General features: G+C 38.6%; 1 long non-coding RNA gene across 2 annotated transcripts; it reads left to right on the plus strand.

Annotated features, from left to right (window-relative positions):
- The first annotated feature begins 3,388 nt into the window (after window positions 1-3,388).
- LOC121066394 lies at window positions 3,389-22,177 on the plus strand. 2 transcript variants are annotated; one of them, XR_005817735.1, is made up of 4 exons: window positions 3,389-3,509; window positions 10,620-10,743; window positions 19,528-19,704; window positions 21,737-22,177. It is a non-coding gene; the product is annotated as an uncharacterized LOC121066394 (long non-coding RNA). The 2 variants fall into 2 exon arrangements; XR_005817734.1 differs by lacking the exon at window positions 3,389-3,509 and adding an exon at window positions 8,060-8,275.
- Window positions 22,178-22,674: the final 497 nt, after the last annotated feature.

A 22,674-nucleotide genomic window follows, 5' to 3' on the forward strand; every position in this document is an offset into this window, starting at 1 on the left:
TTAATAGTCCCATATGGCCAGTGCGAAAGTCCAATGGTGAGTGGAGACTAACAGTGGACTATCGTGGCCTGAACGAAGTCACGCCACCACTGAGTGCTGCAGTGCCGGACATGCTAAAACTCCAGTACGAACTGGAATCAAAGGCAGCCAAGTGGTATGCCACCATTGATATTGCTAATGCATTTTTCTCCATCCCTCTAGCAGCAGAGTGCAGGCCACAGTTTGCTTTCACTTGGAGGGGAGTCCAATATACTTGGAATCGGCTGCCCCAGGGGTGAAAACACAGCCCTACCATTTGCCATGGACTGATCCAGTCTGCGCTGGAGCAGGGGGAAGCTCCTGAACACCTGCAGTACATCGATGACATCATTGTGTGGGGTGACACTGCAGAGGAAGTTTTCGAGAAAGGGAAGAAAATAGTCCAAATCCTTCTGAAGGCCGGTTTTGCCATAAAACAAAATAAAGTTAAAGGACCTGCACGAGAGATCCAGTTTTTAGGAATAAAATGGCAAGATGGACGTCGTCAAATCCCAATGGAAGTGATCAACAAAATAACAGCTATGTCTCCACCAACTAGCAAAAAGGAAACACAAACTTTCCTAGGTGTCGTGGGGTTTTGGAGAATGCATATTCCAAATTACAGTCTGATTGTAAACCCGCTCTACCAAGTAACCCGTAAGAAGAATGCTTTCGAATGGGGCCCTGAGCAATGACAAGCCTTTGAACAAATTAAACAGGAAATAGTTCATGCAGTAGCCCTTGGGCCAGTCCGAACAGGACCAGATGTAAAGAATGTGCTCTACACCGCAGCCGGGGAGAATGGTCCCACCTGGAGCCTCTGGCAGAAAGAACCTGGGGAAACTTGAGGTCGACCCCTGGGGTTTTGGAGTCGGGGATACAGAGGATCTGAGGCCCGCTATACTCCAACCGAAAAGGAGATATTGGCAGCATATGAGGGAGTTCGATCTGCTTCGGAAGTGGTCGGTACTGAAGCGCAGCTCCTCCTGGCACCCCGACTGCCGGTACTGGGTTGGAAAGGAAGGGTCCCCTCTACACATCATGCAACTGATGCCACATGGAGCAAGTGGGTTGCACTGATTACTCAGCGGGCTCGAATAGGAAACCCCAGTCGCCCAGGAATCCTGGAAGTGATTATGGACTGGTCAGAAGGCAAGTACTTTGGGATATCATCAGAGGAGGAGGTGGTCCGTGCTGAAGAAGCCCCACTGTACAACAAGCTACCAGAAAATGAGAAGAAATATGCCCTGTTCACTGATGGGTCCTGTCGTATTGTGGGAAAGCATCGGAGATGGAAAGCTGCTGTATGGAGTCCTACACGACGAGTTCCAGAAGCTGCTGAGGGAGAAGGTGAATCGAGTCAGTTTGCAGAAGTGAAAGCCGTTCAGCTGGCCATAGATATTGCTGAACGAGAAAAGTGGCCAGTTCTCTATCTCTATACTGATTCATGGATGGTAGCAAATGCCCTGTGGGGGTGGTTACAGCAATGGAAGCAGAACAACTGGGAACGCAGGGGCAAACCCATCTGGGCTGCTGCATTGTGGCAAGATATTGCTGCCCGGGTAGAGAACCTGGTTGTAAAGGTACGCCATGTAGATGCTCATGTGCCCAAGAATCAGGCTACTGAAGAACATCAAAACAACCAGCAGGTGGATCAGGCTGCTAAGATTGAAGTGGCTCAGGTGGACCTGGACTGGCAACATAAAGGTGAATTATAGCCCGATGGGCCCATGACACCTCAGGCCATCAAGGTAGAGATGCAACATACAGATGGGCTCGTGACCGAGGGGTGGACCTGACCATGGACACTATAGCACAGGTTATTCATGATTGTGAAACATGTGCTGCAATTAAACAAGCCAAACGATCAAAGCCTCTTTGGTATGGAGGACGATGGCTGAAATACAAATATGGAGAGGCCTGGCAGATTGATTACATCATGCTCCCCCAAACCCGCAACGGCAAGCGCCACGTACTTACAATGGTGGAAGCAACCACCGGATGGCTGGAAACATATCCTGAGCCCCATGCCACCGCCCGGAACACTATCCTGGGCCTTGAAAAGCAAGTCCTGTGGTGACATGGCACCCCAGAAAGAATTGAGTCAGACAATGGGAGTCATTTCCGAAACAACCTTATAGACACTTGGGCCAAAGAACATGGTATTGAGTGGGTGTATCACATCCCCTATCATGCACCAGCCTCCGGGAAAGTTGAACGATACAATGGACTGTTAAAGACTACACTGAAAGCAATGGGTGCTGGGACATTCAAAAATTGGGAAACACATTTGGCAAAGGCCACCTGGTTAGTCAATACTAGAGGATCTGCCAACCAAGCTGGACCTGCCCAATCAAACCTGTTACACACTGTAGAAGGGGATAAAGTTCCTGTAGTGCACGTAAGAAACATGCTGGGTAAGACAGTCTGGGCTACTCCTGCCTCAGGAAAAGGCAAGCCCGTTCGTGGGATTGCTTTTGCCCAGGGACCTGGATGCACTTGGTGGGTAATGCAAAAGAATGGGGAGGTCCGGTGTGTACCTCAAGGGGACCTAATATTGGGTGAGAATAGCCCATGAGTTGAATTGTAGTATGTTAATTATCATATAACACTGTATGTCATCACTACCATGGTTGCTATATATCATAGATGAAAATGGTGATTAATTAGAAGGTATTGGAAAGAGTGTAACCTGAGCATGACATAAATGGTATGGAATAAGGGGTGGATATCTGTCCTGGTTTCAGGTAGAACAGAGTTAATTTTCCTCCTAGTAGCTGGCAGGGTGCTATGTTTTGGATTAGAATGAGAAGAGCGCTGATAACATGCTGATGTTTTAATTGTTGTAGAGCAGTGCTTACACCAAGCCAAGGACTTTTCAGCTTCTCGCTCTGTCCTGCTAGCGAGCAGGCTAGGGATGCAGCAGGAGCTGGGAGGGGACAGACCCAGGACAGCTGACCCAAACTGGCCAAAGGGGTATTCCATACCATCTGACGTCATGCTGAACAATATATAGGAGTGGCTAGCCGGGGTGGAGGGGGGGGCCAGCTGCTCGGGGATAGGCTGGGCATCGGTCAGCGGGTGGTGAGCAATTGCATTGTGCATCACTTATTTCGTACACATTATTACTATTAATATTATTAATACTATTATTATTATTATTATTATTATTGTTATTATTTTCCCTGTCTTAATAAACTGTCTTTATCTCAACTCACAGACTTCACTTTCCCGTTTCTCTCCCCCATCCCGGAGAGGGAGGGGGGAGGGTGAGCGAACGGCTGTGTGGTATTTGGCTGCCAGCCGGGCTAAACCACAACATTCCAGGATCAACTTTTAAGCAGAAGTCTGTATCAGCACAATTGGGTGGAACAAATAACGGGGATGAGAGAGCAAGAGTAAGCAATAAGGAAATCTTCACTGTAAATTTCCTTCAGAAACCACATAACCTGGGGAACCTCAACATAAAGAGTCTTTGGGCACATCTGCCGGTATATTATCTCTTTTTTAATCTCATTCTATTGGTGGGTTATATGTTCTTCTTGTTGGTCTTTTTCCAAGCCTTTGCAGTCCTAATTTCCGCAAGTATAGACGTTGAATGAGAAAGAGGAAGGAATTGAATCTTACTAAGTTCTTCAATGGTAAGTTCTGGAGATAGAAATGGGGACTTCTGGGATTAATCTGACAGAAAAGATCAGTCACTTGCATGCTTCTGTCTACACTTGCCAGATTTGTACAGCATGTAAACAGCAATGTATGACTGACAGTGTCAAATACTGCTGAGGAGACAGGCAGGAAGGGTACGGGTATTTGCCAGTTGTCACTCCAAGGTGATATGCACTTTAATAAGATAGGCACGAGGGAACAGAAAGGGACTTGATTAATGCTTTGAAGGAAACAAGTTCTCATCTGGGATTCTACTAGCAAACAAGAAAACATGCCACAATTGAGTGTGCAAAAGCTTGTGCCAGCCCCTTCTGGGTAGAAAATCATATTGAAATAAATAATAATATCAGTTCATTTTGATGGTTCAAATATTAATATTCAGGTGTACAAAATTATTTGATGATATCTAAATTATTTGGTGATATCTGGTCTTACATAAATAGGCCTCAGCAGACCATAGGCTGAAACCCAAATACTCTAACCCTTATAATTTAAGCCGAGAAGCTACTAGAGAAAAGAATCTTTAAACCCTCACTGTTAACAGGGAATTAATGGATGGCTATTGTTATGACATATTTTAGTAGATGCGTTATCCATATCACATGTATTATATTCCAGGCAATTTCAGTACTGATACGAACAGGAAAGACCACTATGTAACTAAGTCTGATCTTCTGAATGTCTATGGTTTTAATTGGTATCACTCACTCAGGGTTCATAAGAATCTCTGATGACTACAACATGAAAAGGAAAAAAAAAACTACTAAGCTTATTATTACAGAGAGTTTTACATTATTAAAGGGCTATTACTACTTGGGATAATTAACAAAATACATAAAGAAGCAGACAACATAACTGATTTAGAATTTCAAGAGTCTTGAAAAATTCCTTCTTTTGAGGATATTAAGTGATGTGAGAGGATGATGCACAGTCATGTTATGGATTAAAACCTAAGTAGGAGACAGAAAACAGAGTAAGAATGTATTCCTGCTCACAACCTAGAAGTGAGTTTCTTTCCACAGCAGTGCCAGAGCTAGCCTTATCTGCACCAAACCACATTCATTATTCTCTACTATCCTTACAAATCAAAGGAAAAACAAAAACAATTTCAAATCTTTCCTTTTTTGTATTACACTAGGACTGCATATACCACAGAGATGTGCTAGTTAGTCTGAAGGATACAGTGTGTTATAGTTTTGTTCTTGACTATTTACCTGGAGGAAAGAATTTATAAAGAAACGAAAACATCCACATGGTCTTTCTTCTTCTACCTGAAACAAGCTGATGGAAACTGAAAGGGAGTATTCAGCTCTGAAGTGGCTTCATTCTCTATAGAGGCCATGGTTTTTGTTGTCTGTAGTTAGCATACAGGTTGATCACCTGGTTAATTTAGTGCTTATATTACATGCCTACATTTAGTTGGCTGGCAATCTCAGGGCAATCAAGGACCTTCAAGAAGACTGGACAGCAGTTCAGAGATTTAGTCCGCAATGGATCCACAGGAACCCTTCAGGTCAAACTGTGCTCATTCTATCCATTCACGGACGTTCATAGGTCTCCCTTCAGTTATGATTACCCAGTAACGAGAACCTCTGGCATCCATTTGCATATGGCCATGCTGATAGGACAGGTGATACTCATAACACTATGGTGACTATACAGCATAGCCCTGTGAGAACTCATTATCTCAGTTTAGTTCACAAGTCTTACTCTGTCAGACCCTTGAGGCTACCAACTGCAGTTATTCTTTTCCTATTGAAATTAGGAGCCTATGGTGAGCAACTTACTTCTCTACAAAGTAAAAAGTCTTCTATTGCAAAAAGCCATCTACTCTCTTCTCTTGTTTAAATCGAATAGAGGCTCATAGGAGGTACAATGAATATGGACTGAAACGCCAATAAATTAAAAATGTAATTCAGGCTTTAGTATAAATTCCAGTCATGTTTTCACGGTAAAGGAGCTTCACTCTTTCCCACTTGTGCAGTATCCTTTTACTCTCTGGACAGTAAGATTTATCAACAAAATAATCTGAACCAAACACGAACTGAATGATTATGAAGGTTTTTGATCTTGGCTTAGTTTTAAACCCAGAATAAGGAAAAGATTATAAATGAGAGGATTAGCATATACAGAAATTTACACTGCACTTTCATCTCCAGGCAGTACAATAATACCTCAGAGAAATAAAATCAGAACATGAATCCAATTTAGTTGACTGAAAATGATAAGATGGAGGTAAAGATGCTTTTAGGGAATGAAAATCAGATAAGAGTTGGAGTTTGTGCACACCATTATTCCTTGAGTATCCCTCGCGATGATTATAATTATGAGAGCTATGGTAGCCCACTGGTTCAGTCTGTGTACAAATGCCAAAAACTTTTTTTTTTTCTTCCCAAAGGAAATAGCAAGAATTAGATATTTGTATATTGAAACGTATTGAAATATTTTGTGCTTGGGGTTCCAATGAATCATTGCTTGCAACCAAAAAAATTTCAAAACTCAGGGCAGACTATATGATATGGCGTGACTGGGGAAAGGGCTCCAGGTCTTTAAAGAATCCGATCCCAAACACTCTCTCAGAGAGGGGGCTCTGCTCAGGATAGACTATGGATCTTGTGCTGATTTCACATTGTTGTCTAGCTAAACTCCACCAGCACTGCTCTCTCACTCCCCCACCTTAAAGCAACTACGGGAGAAAACACAATGAAAAAGGGCTCAAGACTTGAAGAACCACTTACCATCACAGGCAAAACAGACTCAGAGCAGGGAGATTAATATCATTTATTGTCTATCATTAGAAGATTAGAGCAATGACAAACTAAAAGCAAACTGAAAATGCCTTCCCCATCCTCCCTTTCCTCCTCCCCTCCCCCTTCTCCTCACATCATCCCATCCACCCTCTTCAACACCCTTCCCTTGAGTGGTGCAGGGGAATGGGGACTTCGGTCAGTCCATAACACTTCTTCTACGCCATTCCTTCATGTTAACGACCTTCCCCAGCTCCAGCGTTGGGTCTCTCCCATAGGATGCCATCCTTCCTGAAATGATCAGGACAGGTTTTAAAATAACAGGTTTCCCACAAACTGCAGCTCTTCATGAAGCTACAGGCCCATACCAAGGGGTGCAGTTCTTCAGGGGAGGACTGCTCCAGCACAGGTCTCCCATGGGCAGCAGCTGCCCCCAAACCCCCTGCTCCTGCCTGGGCTCCTCTCCATGGGCTGCAGCTCCGGCCCAGGGCCTGCTCCTGCAGGGGCTCTCCATGGGCTGCAGCCTCCTCCAGGCCACATCCACCTGCTCCACCAGGGGCTCCTCCACGGGCTGTAGCATGGAGATCTGCTCCATGTGGGACCCATGGGCTGCAGGGGGACAGCCTGCTCCACCAGGGGCCTCTCCACAGGCCGCAGGGGAACTTCTGCTCTGGTGCCTGGAGCACCTCCTGCCCTCCTTCTGCACTCACCGCAGAGCTGGTTCTCTTATCATTTTCTCACTCCTCTTTCCTAGCTGCACAGCAGTTTTTTCCTTTCTCAAATCTTCTGTAACAAAGGCACAACCTGTGTCACTAATTGGTTTGCCTCTGGACAGTGGCGGATCCCTTTTGGAGCTAGCTGGGACTGTCTCATAACTAACTTGGGGCAGTTTCTGGAACCTTCTCACAGAAGCCACATCTGCAGCCTCCCCTCTAACAAAACCTTGCCACATGAGCCCAATACAGATCTGAATGAGTACTGCAAATCCTACATAATAATTGAATAATGCAGTCACAGAACTAGTTATAACTTTGCAGGAACATGTCTAAGTATATGTTGTGTCACCTTTTTACCTTACTAGAACCGACCCAATGATGAGCTCTTTCACTCAGCTTTTGTCCAGAAAGGAATGCTGTATCAATTACTGAGCAGTTAGAAATTACATAATGTTATAATGTGTGAATGGGAAATAGCCAGAGGAGTTGTGCAATATATCTCCTCCTATGTACAGTGCTTCCTCAAAGCACTTTATAAACATGAAGTACTTGTTCCAAAGAGCATATATTAACACTAATTTTCCTATATGAATCACCCTTAACAATTTTAACTTAGAAAAAGTAACAGACAAGAAAAATCAATGCTAAAAATTCCTTATAACACAGAATTTAATGTCATCAGCTTTCTTTTTGAAATAGAAACACTTTACGTTTAAATTTAAATGTACTTGGCAGTTAAAACAGTACTTTCACCATTTCTAAAACCTGACACTCATTTTTTACTGTTATTCTTCTTATTCTTTTTCATTTATCCTATTTTGAAATTTGCCTATTCCATATTTATATATGTATGTCGATGCATCTATGTGTGTATATATATATCTATAGGTCCTTCACTATTTATTTAGATAAAACTCTCACTGAAGACAAGGAAAATCGTATTAGCCATAAAGTGAAGATTCAGGATACAGATGTCTCTCCAAGATAAAGTGTTCCATAAAGTAATATTCCCTGACTCTTTCAGGCTACTTAAGCCTGAAGAAATGCCACTAGGTACCATATCATGAAGAAGAAGAACAAGCTCCCTTCCAGACCAGGGGCTTTCATTAATATCTTCATTTTAATGCAGTATGTTTTCCCTCCATACATTTTCTGGTACTTCTTTGGATGCTATTTAAGTTAAGAATAAATAAGGGGGTGGGGAGGGAACAGAACCTGTGGGATAATTTGAGACTGAGCCATACTGATAACACATACTTCATAAAATATTTGAAGTGCAATTTTACACTACTTTTGATACTTCCAGTTCAGAATAAACACTGTTCTCAGTTTGGCTAGGCTTCAAGTATAACTGTGATGCTTTTCCATTAGGAGACAGTTATAAAGGTGTTTTAACTACCTACCTGACTTGGAAACCTCCAGTCCATGTTACGCCCTTGCTTAGAACATTAAAATGTATTTGAATATTGTTTAAACTCAGAGATTTAAATAGATAAATTCCACTTTCATAGACAGTTCTCACAAATAGCTACAGTGGTATAATGAGGTATATAATGTTATTTAATGTATCAGATACTCTGATGTAACATGATACTTTTGATAAAGTTTTTGTGTTTGTAGGATACCTGGGGTATATACAGGTTATCTCAACTTACAATCAGAAACACTAAGAACACTCACACAATTTCTTCAGAAGAACTCTGCTATAGATTTACACCCAAAATTGCTTGGTCCAGTTAGACAGTTAGACCAATTATTTGTTCCAAACAGACTTCCAAACAGCCTTTTTTGTTTGTTTGTTTGTTTGTTTCCTAAAAGCAGTTCTTATCCTTTGGTACAGAACTTAAGTGGAGAGTACATCATAAGGTAGCAGGAGAAACTTATCAAAACCAGACAGGAATAAGCCATAGTTTAGACTTTAGAAGAGATATTTATTAGCATCCTTTTACGTGGACAGAGATTAAGATTTCTTTGCATGAATCAGAGGAAGTTTTTTTTTGTTTTGTTTTTGTTTTTTTTTAATTCAGTGCTTATTTTCTGCCGGTAGAAAAATCGTCTTGAAGAACCTAAACAGAACTTTTTCTAGTATAAGATATTTTACATTCAGTAAATACAACAATGTTAACACAGAAAAGTTCCCAAATAGCACACAAACTAAATTTCTTCTTCAGAAGCATCATGAATACATAGGGTCACTTTGTCCCAGGCCTGATCTCTAATTACTGAGATTATGGCAAAGGTCATTCCACCACTGCTTCCTACAAGACCTTTCAAAAGAAAATGCATTTTAAAAGAACATTTCTTCTCAAATGAAAAGAAGAATCGGCCTACAAAACTGGTGTCTGGTGAGGTTACTACTTTCCTAGAGACATGAAGGAACTGAACTGGATATCAAATGCCCTCTATACTTTTGAAAATTGTAGTCATTAGACACTGAAATCTATAAAAAGCAATTCAATTCACTCATCTATTTTCCTGTAATGTGAAATGAAGAAATCATGAGTAAAAATTCAAAGCAATGGATTTTGGAAATAAAAAGAATATCTTAAAGCAGAATACAAATAGTCAACAGAAATCTGTTTTTACAAGAAGAAAAACAGAGAGAGAGAAAAAAAATATGAGGGTATGTTTCCTTATTTATTATATATAAATTTCTATGGTGATTAAGAAATAATCAGTGTAAATCAGCAAGATGCTGTACCTCACAGCCTTATCCTATGGGGAAAAAAAAGTAAAATTTACAGCATGCACATGAAATCAAAGTCAGTGATGATCATTATGGAAACTAATTTTAAGTATGTGGTAAACTAGGCTGATTTGCTAAACTTAAACCTCTGTCCCTAGCAAAGCCATCCATGCTCAGATGAGCAAGCTGACAACAAGAATCCCAATACTGTAAGATTTTCAGTGTTGTGAAGGTGTCAATTCTTCACACTTTGATCATTCTACCTTTAGTTCTCAAAGTCAGTTCTGTGTATCTGGGAGATATATTGATGGATGTTACTATCAAATCCTAAAAAGTAAATATGCTCTGAAAATAAGAACTGCAAGAATATGACAAATTCAATTTGTTGTTTGGTTCATCTAATATTGAGCAGTAGTTCTGAGACATAATCAGAAACTAAAATGTAAATTCACTTTTCAAGTCAATTTGCTTGGTTTTGAGGAAAAAGTGCATGAAACTGATCTGCTGGGACATTATAAGTCAAATCAATAAAACCTTACTATTTAGAATGACTGTAAATGCTGAATTAACACAAGCTCTATTAATATGAGTGTTAAAAGATTAAATTGAAATACATTTTATACAGTAAAGTGGATTCTGTAGTCTGTATATGTAGTTTCTCAAAATGTTTTGAATTGTATGTAAGTTGTATGTAGAAACAACTCAACAAATAAGCAAGTTCTTAAAAACTATGCTATTTTTAATTGTAAGGCATATTTACTTAGATATTGAATGTTTTATTTTTAGTTATATTTTGGCACATGAGCCTCTCTTCCTTGTCTGGAGAGATTCTCTGCTTCACTCTGAACGGTTCTCCTTACAACTGATGAACAATCAGAACACAAAATATGCTGCTGGGCATAGATCCCAGGTAAGGAAACACAGCAACTGAAAGATCCAATGACTGATAGAACTTGTAATGCAAGCCATCTACAGGGTCAGTTGTGTGTGACACAACAGCTAAGATTGATATGAAGAAAATGTATTCTCCACTCAGCTTTCATTTGCTTGAGCCTGAGCATCAGGATTGCAGCTCTATAAATGTATTGAATCGCCTCTTTAGAAAGAATTGCATAAACTGCACTTAACCTGGCCTTGCAGTTCTTTGGAGATTGCTCAGGAACTGATTTTTTCCTCCACTTTCGTTTTGACCTCTAGTTTTGAGTTGATTTGGGGGCATTTTACTGACAATCTCACTGTGACTCTTTTTGCAACAGCATGTGCTGTATCTGAACCTGATGGAGAGACTGCAGAAGTTATAGCTCTAGGGCTGATATCCTTGCTCTGTTTCAGTTCATGTGATCTGCTTTGAAACGGATATAAATCTCTTACCATACTTTCTTGGATGTCTTAATCAGGATCATCCTTGCTTATGGGAAATATCAGTGGTCAGGCAACAAAAATTTTCCAAGAAATATTATCTTAGGAAGAGTATTATTTGCCTCTGTGTCTCCAAAGAAGATTCCATTGGAACAAGTGAAATTACAGCCTTGGGTACAACACAAGGAAAGCCCTTGCCAATACTTATTTCATAGTTTCATTTCAACAGTTATTTTCACAGTTTGTGATGTTCTTGTGACTTGTGATGTCTTTAAACTGGTTTGGGAGTCCATTAGGCCTCTTTCTTTTGGAAAGTTTCTTCAAAGAAAAAGTAGTGGAAATCATATCTAAAGAAGTCTGAGTGCTTTCCTCCATATCCTGATTTACAGGGTGGGTCTAACGGTGGGATGTTAATGCAGAGTTGTTGGTTCCTGAGAAAGCATTTCCAATTTTAAATGTCAGTTATCAAAAGCTTGTATTTTAGTAACTTAGCTTAAAATAAAACATGTACTTGAGGGTTTCTTGTTTTCCAGCTGTCAGATAGGTTGTCTTAAAAATATTTTCCATTCAATATGTGATTAACTCCAGAAATTTCCATGTAGTGACTCTTTAAGTCAAATAAATAGTGAAAGAATTACTGGACTTTTCTTCACAAATGTTTCTTGCAAAATATAGTATGCACTTAACAGACGGGACCTTCTTTAACAGCAATCACCAATCAAAATGCTTGAAATCTGTACTGCTTAGAAACAGACAACAAAACAAACAAAAACAGATACTCATTTTGAATATTAGCGTTTTTTCATTCAGTGATTGCTGCCACATAAAAGTTTCTAGAATTCAATTAGTTGTTCATGAATTACACAACTTCCACAACAGCAGCTACCTGCTTCGCTTAGATAGAATCATGTGAACTATTTTGCCTCTGAGAATTGCTTTTCACAAGGTTGTTCTGAGCTGCAGATTCTTTTATAGCCTTCAGAAAATAAAAAGACACTTTGCGCTTGTGTGAAACTTTCCACCTGAGGCTCAAAAAGCTCTTCCTAACCCTTCTATTAAATTTCACAATCTTTGTGGTACAGGCTAGTATCATTATGATTGTACAGATAGGGAAAAGTAGAAAGGAAAACTCAGACAATTTACATCATCAGTCCTTAGCAGATTTTTTTTTTCCCTGCATTTGTCTGGAATGCTCAGGCATACCTTTGAGTATACCCCTTCCCCCCCCCCCCCCAGAAAAAAAAAAAAAAGAGCCAGCCACCACCACCAAAAATACCTGTCTGATACATGGACCATATATGGACCCTGTGCTGCAAATAGTGTTGGAAAACATTTCTCTCTCTGTCTTCCCAGACAGGGACACAACAGCCAGGGCAGAGTAATGGGGGTGCAGTGGACATCTGCTGGGAGTTCAGCCTACTCACTTTAGATCCAAGAAGTGGCCAACTAATGTACTGATCACTTAGTTTCTCTATCTTGTCAATCAACAACATTCCTAACTATATTGTGTTTCTCTACTGAAGCTTCAGGATGGCCTCTGTGTTGCACTGAGCATGTGGTGGTCAATTTTTTTCTTAACTTGAGCAAGAAACTGGAGGAAAAAAATAGACATCTCAAGTTGCATTTTTACTCATTGTGATCAAGGTCATCAGAGGAATGCATGATGAAGCACAGCAGATCAGTCAGAGCAGGTTAATGCATGTGGCATAATGTTGTGGTTTAGCCCGGCTGGCAGTCAAACACCACACAGCCGTTCGCTCACCCTCCCCCCTCCCTCTCCGGGTTGGGGGAGAGAAACGGGAAAGTGAAGTCTGTGAGTTGAGATAAAGACAGTTTATTAAGACAGGAAAAAGAATAACAACAACAATAATAATAATAATAGTATTAATAGTAATAATGTGTACGAAATAAGTGATGCACAATGCAATTGCTCACCACCTGTTGACCGATGCCCAGCCTATCCCCGAGCAGCCGGCCCCCCCCTCCACCCCGGCTAGCCACCCCTATATATTGTTCAGCATGACGTCAGATGGTATGGAATACCCCTTTGGCCAGTTTGGGTCAGCTGTCCTGGGTCTGTCCCCTCCCAGCTCCTGCTGCATCCCTAGCCTGCTCGCTAGCAGGACAGAGAGAGGCTGAAAAGTCCTTGGCTTGGTGTAAGCACTGCTCTACAACAATTAAAACATCAGCATGTTATCAGCGCTCTTCTCATTCTAATCCAAAACATAGCACCCTGCCAGCTACTAGGAGGAAAATTAACTCTGTCCTAACTGAAACCAGGACACATAATCTGAATAATTTATCTAGTTGACTGGTTTTAGATATAAATTTGGACATAATTTTGAAATTTGTGTGTCGTGAAATGATGAATTAAGAGATTATGAAAAGAATGTTTGTTTAGTCTCAGAAAATAAAAATATAGCAGTGAAGGTACTCCAATGGAGGAAATTTTGGACTATTCTGGATTTCAAACCTGTTGACATCTATTCTGAAAAACTCCAGTGAAGTCAATGACCTTATTCTGTTTTTATACAGACTCATTGAGTCTACCAATCTTGAATTTCAGTGGTGCCACCCCAAACAAAAGAAAATTGAAGACTTTTGACAGTGTTCTGTAAGAGAAAAATATTACAATGTATTTTTTCCTACTACAGAAAAGATTAATTCATATGCAATATACCAGCACACTATATTTTACATTCCCACTCAGAAATATACACATGTACTCACTCTCACAAGAGTATGCAGTAGCTACAGTCAGATTTATGTCTCTGTGGAGCAATTTGAAAGAGTGTGATCCAGAAACTAAGCTGAACATTAAGCCTGAAGGAGCTGTTAAGCAACAAGGCTTTGCTGATTAAAACATGAACTTTATTTTAGTTTATTTAATTCATTTTGCATTTGGCTGTTTTATGTTAATTAACTCATATGCAATTTTTATTAAATTTACTTTGGGCCTTAAATGAATATTTCAAGTTGCTATTGACAATAGTTTATTGAATATCAAATCCAGGTTGAATGTATTGCAACATTTAATTCCCAACACAATTATGAAAAAGGAGCTACAAAGCAGAGTTTTTCAATGGTCTAAGCCAAGGATGGTAAGTTAGGAGATATAAATCTAAATGGAAATCTTCACTGCACTCACTGTGTAGGTAGGGAAGGTCTTAGCTATTTTAGACTGGGATCATGACTAATTTTTTTGAAGATGAGCAACCTACAGACTACTAATGTTTGGAAGAAGATATCTTGGAAAACCTAGTTATAGTATGCTCAAGCCAACACTGGGCCCCAAAACTGAATAAATTTGAAAGACAGCTTTTTAGTGTACAAGTGATAGAAGAGAAAGTTACCCAACGTCCCAAACTTATGTTTCAGTATCTTCATTCATAGGATCATAGTTACCTACATGTATGAAGTACTTCAGAGTTTATAATGCTTTACAAAGCAGATTCAGTCCTGGTATGAGTAGATACAGTTTGACTGGCAGTTGTGCTACAACGGTGTGTAATCTTTTAAGTAATAAGTATTATCAGTAATGGCATTTATTAAGAAGCACTATTAGCTTAGCTTTGCAGTGCAAGACTGAATTTGTTGGAGTGGGAAGATGATCTTGTCATTACAGGACAGAAGTTGTGAGTTCTATATCCAATATCACATACATAATATAATAATATACTTTATTATACACTTTCTTGGAGAGCCTAGGGTAGTGTCTCTATATTTGAGTCATTCCCCTTCTTGTAAAACTACGTATACTATTGATATTATTTTTTTTCCAATTTATTTTTTTATTACTGTCACAGCAGGACAATTAAAAGGCACTCCTTTTGAAATACTCCTTGCAGTCAAAGCTCTGTGGATAAGTTCACTGTTATCTGTGACTGTGTTTGCTTTTCTTTATTTTAGTTTTTAATATTTTGAAAAATGCAAAGCTGGAAACAGTGAAAAATGAATTTCATTTATCCACAGGCTAGGACCATTAAGAAAAGTGATGTGCATTAGACCGTTTGACATCTGGAAACTTCTGCAAAGTAGTTCAGCTCTCCAGCGTCTCCTCTTTTAAAGTCACTAACAGATAGCAACATCTGTTCTAACGATTTTTGCTGATTGTTATGCCTCACTAGCAGGAAACAGACTGAAATCAGCAGCTCATTTTGTAGGCCAAACACTGCAAGTAGAAATATGTCCAGGTGGTCAGTTCCTCTAAAAAGAGTTAGATGAAATAGTCCTCTCTAGGAGCAGAAGGACTGGCAATGTTGGCAGATGGTTACTTTAGTCATAGGAAGTAGATCTAATCAAGATGTCTGTTAAAAAAAGAACTAGTTTTGAAAAAATGGTGCCATGGAGTTAAATGGCTGAGGAAATATAATGGCTTTTATCACCTTGCATTAGTATTTTTGCTGAAAATAAGATACAGAGGTGTTTTCTCCCTCTAGAAAATGTTACTGTATTGTATAGGCTGTCCTGTTCACTGACCTTATTATATATGTGAAAATAGTTACAGAGTTCATAAATATGGAGACCTAGACTTAGAGGTGGGTGTAGCCAGGAAGTAGATAATGAGGAAAAAATATTTGTGTGTGTGTGTATGTGTGTGTGTGTGTATTTTTAAGACCTTCTCTGAAGAGAAAGGACAATACTCTAATTCACTGCTTGGACAACTGCATGTGGATTAACTCCATTGACTAATTTAGAAAACAGAAATTACATTAGAAACACAGTGGGGATTCTTTTATTTATTTATTTTCTGATAACACTTCAGGGATGAGTCTGGGAGATATTATTAAAATGTCAAAATTACCTCTTCCCTTCTTCACCATGGCTTCTTTCTTAACGATTTGCTGAATTCAGGCTAATAATTCTCCTTCACACTGAAAAACACCAAAAGAAAAGTACTTCTTTGGAAATAAGTCTTTTCAAGAACCTCATGCAGAATAGTCATATTAGTGCTGAAAACAGACTTCAGATCTGAGTATGGGTAAGATGATCTACAAGAATTAAGGTCATGCACAGGGAGATTTTTTGCTCAGCTACTATCTTCACTCCTATGTTTCTGATACATTGGCTGAACATGGATGAGGGATAACCTGAAGCCCATGCTCTTACTGTTTTTGCTAACTTTAAGATGACAAAATGCTGAATTGCACTAAAATCATGTTAATCATTAAAAACATACATTTTCTTTTAGGATCTCAAGCTATTACATTGAGAAATAGGACAGATGTAATCTGTTAAAATAAAATAATTCAATAAAAATAGTGATAAAGTTAAATTTCTACTTAATATAATGGTCTGGTCAGGCTTTTCTTTGTAGACTATGCTGCACAAATGCAAAATCATGTACTTTAGATGCTTACAGTCTCTGGAGGAAAGGTCCTTAGCCATTTTTCAGTTGGCTTTTAAGTGCTTATTTTATGTGTAAGTGTAAATCCCCTCTGGAAAAAGCACCGAGAATGATGGAAGATTATAGGGTGTGATTTACTCACATTCATATCCTGAGAGACAAAGTGCCTTGAAATACTCCGATGTGGGATGTAATCTGTTGTAATTGTTGTGGAAGTAATAAAAGTAATGAAGAATTATTTCATATGTAGAAAATGAATTTTCACATATTTGAGAATCTCCTGGCCACCCTAAAGAGTCGTGCTTCTGATTCCCCTGTTATGTTGTTTCTGACAAATCATCAGATGCGTTATTTTTCTTTTTTTAATGATGTGCACTTTTGCCCCACCCAGTGGCCATTACCTAAATTGCCAGGTCTGCTTATTTTGAGTTTTCCCCTCTTCGCCCCATTCTGCAGTGTGGATCTGCCACTGAAAACTGAATAAAAGCTGTCCCCTGTTGCTACCACGAGTATATTAGGCTATCATTATCTGCAATGACACTACCATCTGTAATGTGCTCTGGGGCAAACACAGGCACTGCCAGTAGCTTCAGCACCACCAGCAGATGCTTCATCATGCAAGGAGATGCATGAAGATGAAATATGCATCCAAGTACTTGAGAAGAGACGGAGAGGAGAGAAGAAGAGGGCAGCCAGAAAATAAATGCTGTTCATGTGTCTCGTCAACAAGGATGGAAACAAGGAAGCACAGGCTAGGTCAGATGCATTACTCAATCTAAAGGAATAACGGGTATAAAAAAGAGACTCATTTTCTTTCACTAGGAAATCTGAGAGTCTATAACTTTTTATGGAATTTTATATCTTCCCTTTTTTTTCACCAGTACCTTACAAAAATTGGTTCCAAATTAAAGTAATAAATAGAAGTTGTTTTTCTCAAAATTCCTGCCTTCACTCATTTGGAATAGAAAATGAAACACTTGCACACAAAAGACAGGAAATAGAGACAGAGAAAAGATTTTGTTCCCTGTAGATCAGAGGACTTTTATATCGAACTTTATTTTGCTTTCCTTTAACCAATTTCTCTGTTATTAAGATCTCAAGGAAACAGAACTCTCTTCCTGGACCTCATAGTCACATGCAAAGGTGCAAATGCGAAATAAAGATATATAAATCTTTTCAGGAAGCAAAGACATTCTGGCCAATATATTATTTATTCATTTATTTATTTTTGATCTCCTGATTTCTTGACCTGCAAGACCTACATGCAAAGGATGCAGTTCTGTTCTTGTTATAAAGTAGATGTCTACAGAATATGTTCATTATATTATATGTCTACTGTAACACTAGCTATGCGCCTCAGCCCAAACCAGGGCTTCAGTATCATATATTCTGTATTCATACAACAAAAGAGAGAACTATTAATAAAATGTCTCTGCAAAAGCTACTTCAGTACTTTCTCTGGAAGTCCTCTAACATGAGTTGCTGCAGGTCTACATTTTGGTGTCATTTCTTCCTCACTCTTTTTCTCCTTTTCTGCATGCATGGTCTCAGGAACTTACTCAGTATCATCAAGAAGTGGAGTGCATGTCTGCAGGAAAAATCCAGCTCCTGAAATATGTAAAATGCATGCCCCCTCATGCAACTATATACATCACATTTATATATTAGTAACATTTTTTGCACTATTTACTTCATTTAAAAAAATAATTAAAAAAAAATCGTTAAGACCAAAATTGATCATCATTTTTGCAGAAGTAGAGAAAGATTATTTTTTTTCTATAAATAGGTTGAATTACTCAACTAGCTTTAATTGCTATGAGGAATGGAATAGAAGACTGTCAAAATTCTGTGTCATAATATATAGGCAAAGACTGAAGGATTATGGTTTCTTGGTCCAGAAATTGTTGTACATCACCCTTCGTTCACTCTTTTAGTGCAGTACAAGTATGCTGCATTGCTGCTGGAGAGGAAAAGGTATCAAGTAATGCCTTTGTATTAAGTGGTCCATTGTTGCCTCTATCAAGATTAATTAGGTCGTTTTATAGGAGCCCTAGCCCATATGGTATTTTGCAGTAGGAGTTTGAAGTTTAACATACAAGCAGCCATCCAGACAGCAGCTCTGATCACACACTATATGATACCATATTTTTCTCAGAGATTTCCCATCCAAATAAGCACAAGATATCTTTGACATATCTAAAGAGAAAATGGTGTTTTTGCTACATTTTCTAATATGGTAAAGGTTTTGTTTATAATCATCACAAGAAGTCTGTGATGACTTTCTGGATATTTGTCTTGGCTTTTTTTTACTTTCTGTACATTGCTACTTCTCTTCTGAAATGTGCCTATTTAAAAATGTACTCCTAAAGAGTTAAAAGAGTTCAAGCTATTCTAAACTTACTGCATTTGTCTAGGGGAAGTTCCAGGGGGTTTGTCAATTTTAATTAGAAATGGCACAATGATTGTGCACAATATAGCAGATTATCAGGGCTACTTGTTAAATTATAAAAGGCTGGCTACGCTTCAGAGTGAAGCTACTGTCCAAATTAGCAGATTTGATAGTTTATAGTTTATGCTCACAAAAATAATTGCTTTTTTCTTCTTCCTTTTGAAGATTGTGTTCTTAGTCTGAGAAAAATACTGAGCTTATAGATCTCTAGCTAATTTCTGTGTATTAAACCTAGGTTCACAGCAAGTAAAATGCCATGTCCTTTTATATGCCTTATCTATTTTTAACATTTCTTATTTTTATGTTAAATTCACCACATACTCTTTGTTTTAGTATACCATGTTTTCACATCAGAAGGTCATTTATTATGAATCCTGAGAACAAATTTTTAACTAAAGGAAAAAAATAGCTGTTTAGCTATCTGCAACAAGAGATACAAATGGATAGAAAAAGGAAGAGTACTAGTCCACCCAATACTATTTTCATTAGGACTGTCTGACACAGAAGAGAACTAGTTACCTGTGCTTCACTTGCTCCAGCTCTGAGGCAGAAGCCATGTCTCCCTCTGACAATGTGGGCTGTGGAAGACTAACCTGGTGCTGGACACACATGAAGCTGAAGCATGGGCTCCTGTATCATCCTCCACCTTCACTGGATGATTTACAGTGTCACCTAATTTAAACTTGCAGGACAGCTGAGAGACTTCATGCCTAAGGGTAATGTGCCAATTTTCTTGCCTGTAGAGTTAGCTCTGGAGGCAACACAAAATCGTTATGAAAGCTTAAGAAAAGAAAGACAAGGACCAAACTCAAAAATCTCAAATCATAATACATGAAGCATCAGCCATCTACCGACATTGCTGATGATCACTATCATGCATTTCCTCTATTTATTTCCAAGTATTAGATTATAATCAAAGACAGTTGAGAAGACATTAGAGAAGGAAAATATTAAAATGGGAACTAGGAAAGAACCATAAGTTTTAGGCAGCAATCCTGACTATGCCACAGATTTCTCTTAAAATTGCTGTTAAGTCATTTAACTTCTTTGTGATTTGAATGTTCACTATTAGTAAATGGAGGTAATGAATTCCTTCTTAATAAGAGTGCTGAGGATCACTGTGATATAGGTGAATACTATAACACAGGTAAAACAAATGTTCTTATAATGTAATTAAGGCCTTTTTAATCTTTTTATAAGCATCAAGGTACAAAACTGTTGGGAAAGGGGGAAGGAAAGGAGGGGGAAGGAAAGACAAAAGGGGAGGGGAGGGGAGGGGAGGGGAGGGGAGGGAGGAGGAGAGGAGAGGAGAGGAGAGGAGAGGAGAGGAGAGGAGAGGAGAGGAGAGGAGAGGAGAGGAGAGGAGAGGAGAGGAGAGGAGAGGAGAGGAGAGGAGAGGAGAGGAGAGAGAAAACTTCTAGCCTTACACTCTGAAGCTGAGACAAGTGAAACAATGATTCACTGATTCTGAATAAATAAATAAATAAATAAATAAATTCTGTAAGACTTCTGCATAGAAACACCAGCCTGAAAATGTCTAAGGGAGAAAATAGGAACAGGAGTGAAAATCCAATTCATGCATATCAAGTCCAGCCTCTCTATTGATAATCTGATTGCATTAACACCCATGGGACACAGTAAAGACAGCTTGAGAATATCCCAAACCTGTTACACTGTAGGATATGTCTTCACTCTTTGCACTTATGTAGTCATCTCCCATCTATCACTTGATCAATGACCGGTTGGTTTGCTGAGGTCAAATGTTGCAGTTGGAATGGGGGGAAGTGCATGCTGGGGGGAAGGAAAGGACTGAAAAGAAGTTCTTTCTTCTTCTCCCCCTTCTTTCCTTTCTCTTTTCCTCCCTTGTTCCCACTCTCTCTCATTCTTCTATTCTGCTCCCTTTCTCACATACTTTGCTGATTGTTCAAACAGCATATCTTCACTAAGGCATTATCTCTAGGTGGAATATATTATAAAGTAAACTGCTTTATTAAAGAATAAAGAATAAACCTGTATAATGATTAAGCAACAACCTTCCCTGAAGGCTCCTATTTCTAATGAAATCTTCATACAATCTCTACCAAGGGAAGCAATGTCTGCTAGGAGCACTGCAAAATAATTATAAAATGACAAATATGATTTACTAACCTTTTTAGATGATTGAGTAATAATTCTTTAAAAATCCCAGTTTTTGATACATTCAAGCTTTTTGCACTGCATGGTGCAAAATGACCTTTTACTTAACTAAAACTTTACATTCACTAGAGCACACCAACAACATGCAGAACAACCATAGTGAACTAAAGAAACGTTAATTTTCAAATGTTGAATACATTGTGTATTCCAGAAATGAGAATGTTCAGTGATCATAGTTATTTACAATTGTTTTGTTTTGTTTTTTAATCTCTGTATGCCACATTATTGAAAGACTGGATGTTTTGTTATAAATTTATCAAATGTAAAAAATGTGAAAACTGTCCAACACACACACAAGAAAGTCTTTTCTTAAACACTTAAACACTTAATTTAGAGACCTGAATAAAACCCTTTGTGAACTATATGGTAAGAATTCCAGGAGCTTGTTTATGAATGTTTATTGCCTGAAAATATCTTAATTCCAAGACTGAAGAAATACTTATTTCAAATTAGAGTAACCTTCATTTTGGAGCAAGGGCTTAAGTTTACAGTGGACAATGGTTTATTTTTGGTGCTTGATTTGTTTTATTTTGTTTTTCTCTCTCTACACAGACAATTACCTTGTATTGACAATGACTTATATTGAAGAAGCCTTGCTCTGAAGGAATAAAGAATTTCTCCATTGTGCACACGTTCTTGCACAAAAGATTTATGTTTATCTACAAAGTTTAGACTCCAGTAAATAGGGACTACGCAGTGGATCTGCCCTTACAAAGGTTTGGTTACTGTGTGAAAATGTGAGCCTCATCTATTGCTTCCTTTTTTGCTGATTTTCTTTTCACCTCTCATGAATTCAGAGATAAAACATGTTTTGAACCCTTTTTAGATAAAGTTGCTTCATTCCCACAATTCACCCTCTATCTCAACTTCTGGAATTTGCATGCTTGTTCTAATTTATTTAAATGTAAGCGTCTTTCAGCATTGTTTTGTTCTGCTCTATATTAAAATGATTACAAAGATATTCAATTTTCAGAACAGTGCTTAATCTCAGAGTACAGAGTGGGCATTATAAGAAAAAAATCTGATCATTCAGCAATGCAGCTCATAGTTTGAGTGTTGTATACAGGTCAGATTATGTCATTCCAATTGCCTTGTTATTGCAACTATCTGAGCAAGAAGTTGAGGAAAAGGGAGAAGACAAACAGAAGGAAAGCCTGTCTGTCATGATATGACTTTTCCAACTCTACTTGTTTGTTTGTTTTAAATAAAATTTCTATTTACTTCAAGAAAGTGATATATTCCTTTGATTTTTGCATGCTTTTGAGAAAAAAAAAAAGAAAAAAAATGATTTTTCGTGCTCAGTCTATAGTTATTTTATTTTCAGCATTTGGAAAGTTGAAAAGTACTTGCAAGTGTACTGTCTAATGTGTGCAACGTAACTTATTCACTAATTAAAATGCAGTGATTGTCATTACGAGTCCAATATTTGCTCACAGTTGTTGCATGTTGATATCAGAGAATTTAAAATTACAGTTTCCTTACAATAGCAA

The sequence above is a fragment of the Cygnus olor genome, chromosome 2, assembly GCF_009769625.2.
Source record: "Cygnus olor isolate bCygOlo1 chromosome 2, bCygOlo1.pri.v2, whole genome shotgun sequence".
NCBI classification, from domain to species: domain Eukaryota; kingdom Metazoa; phylum Chordata; class Aves; order Anseriformes; family Anatidae; genus Cygnus; species Cygnus olor.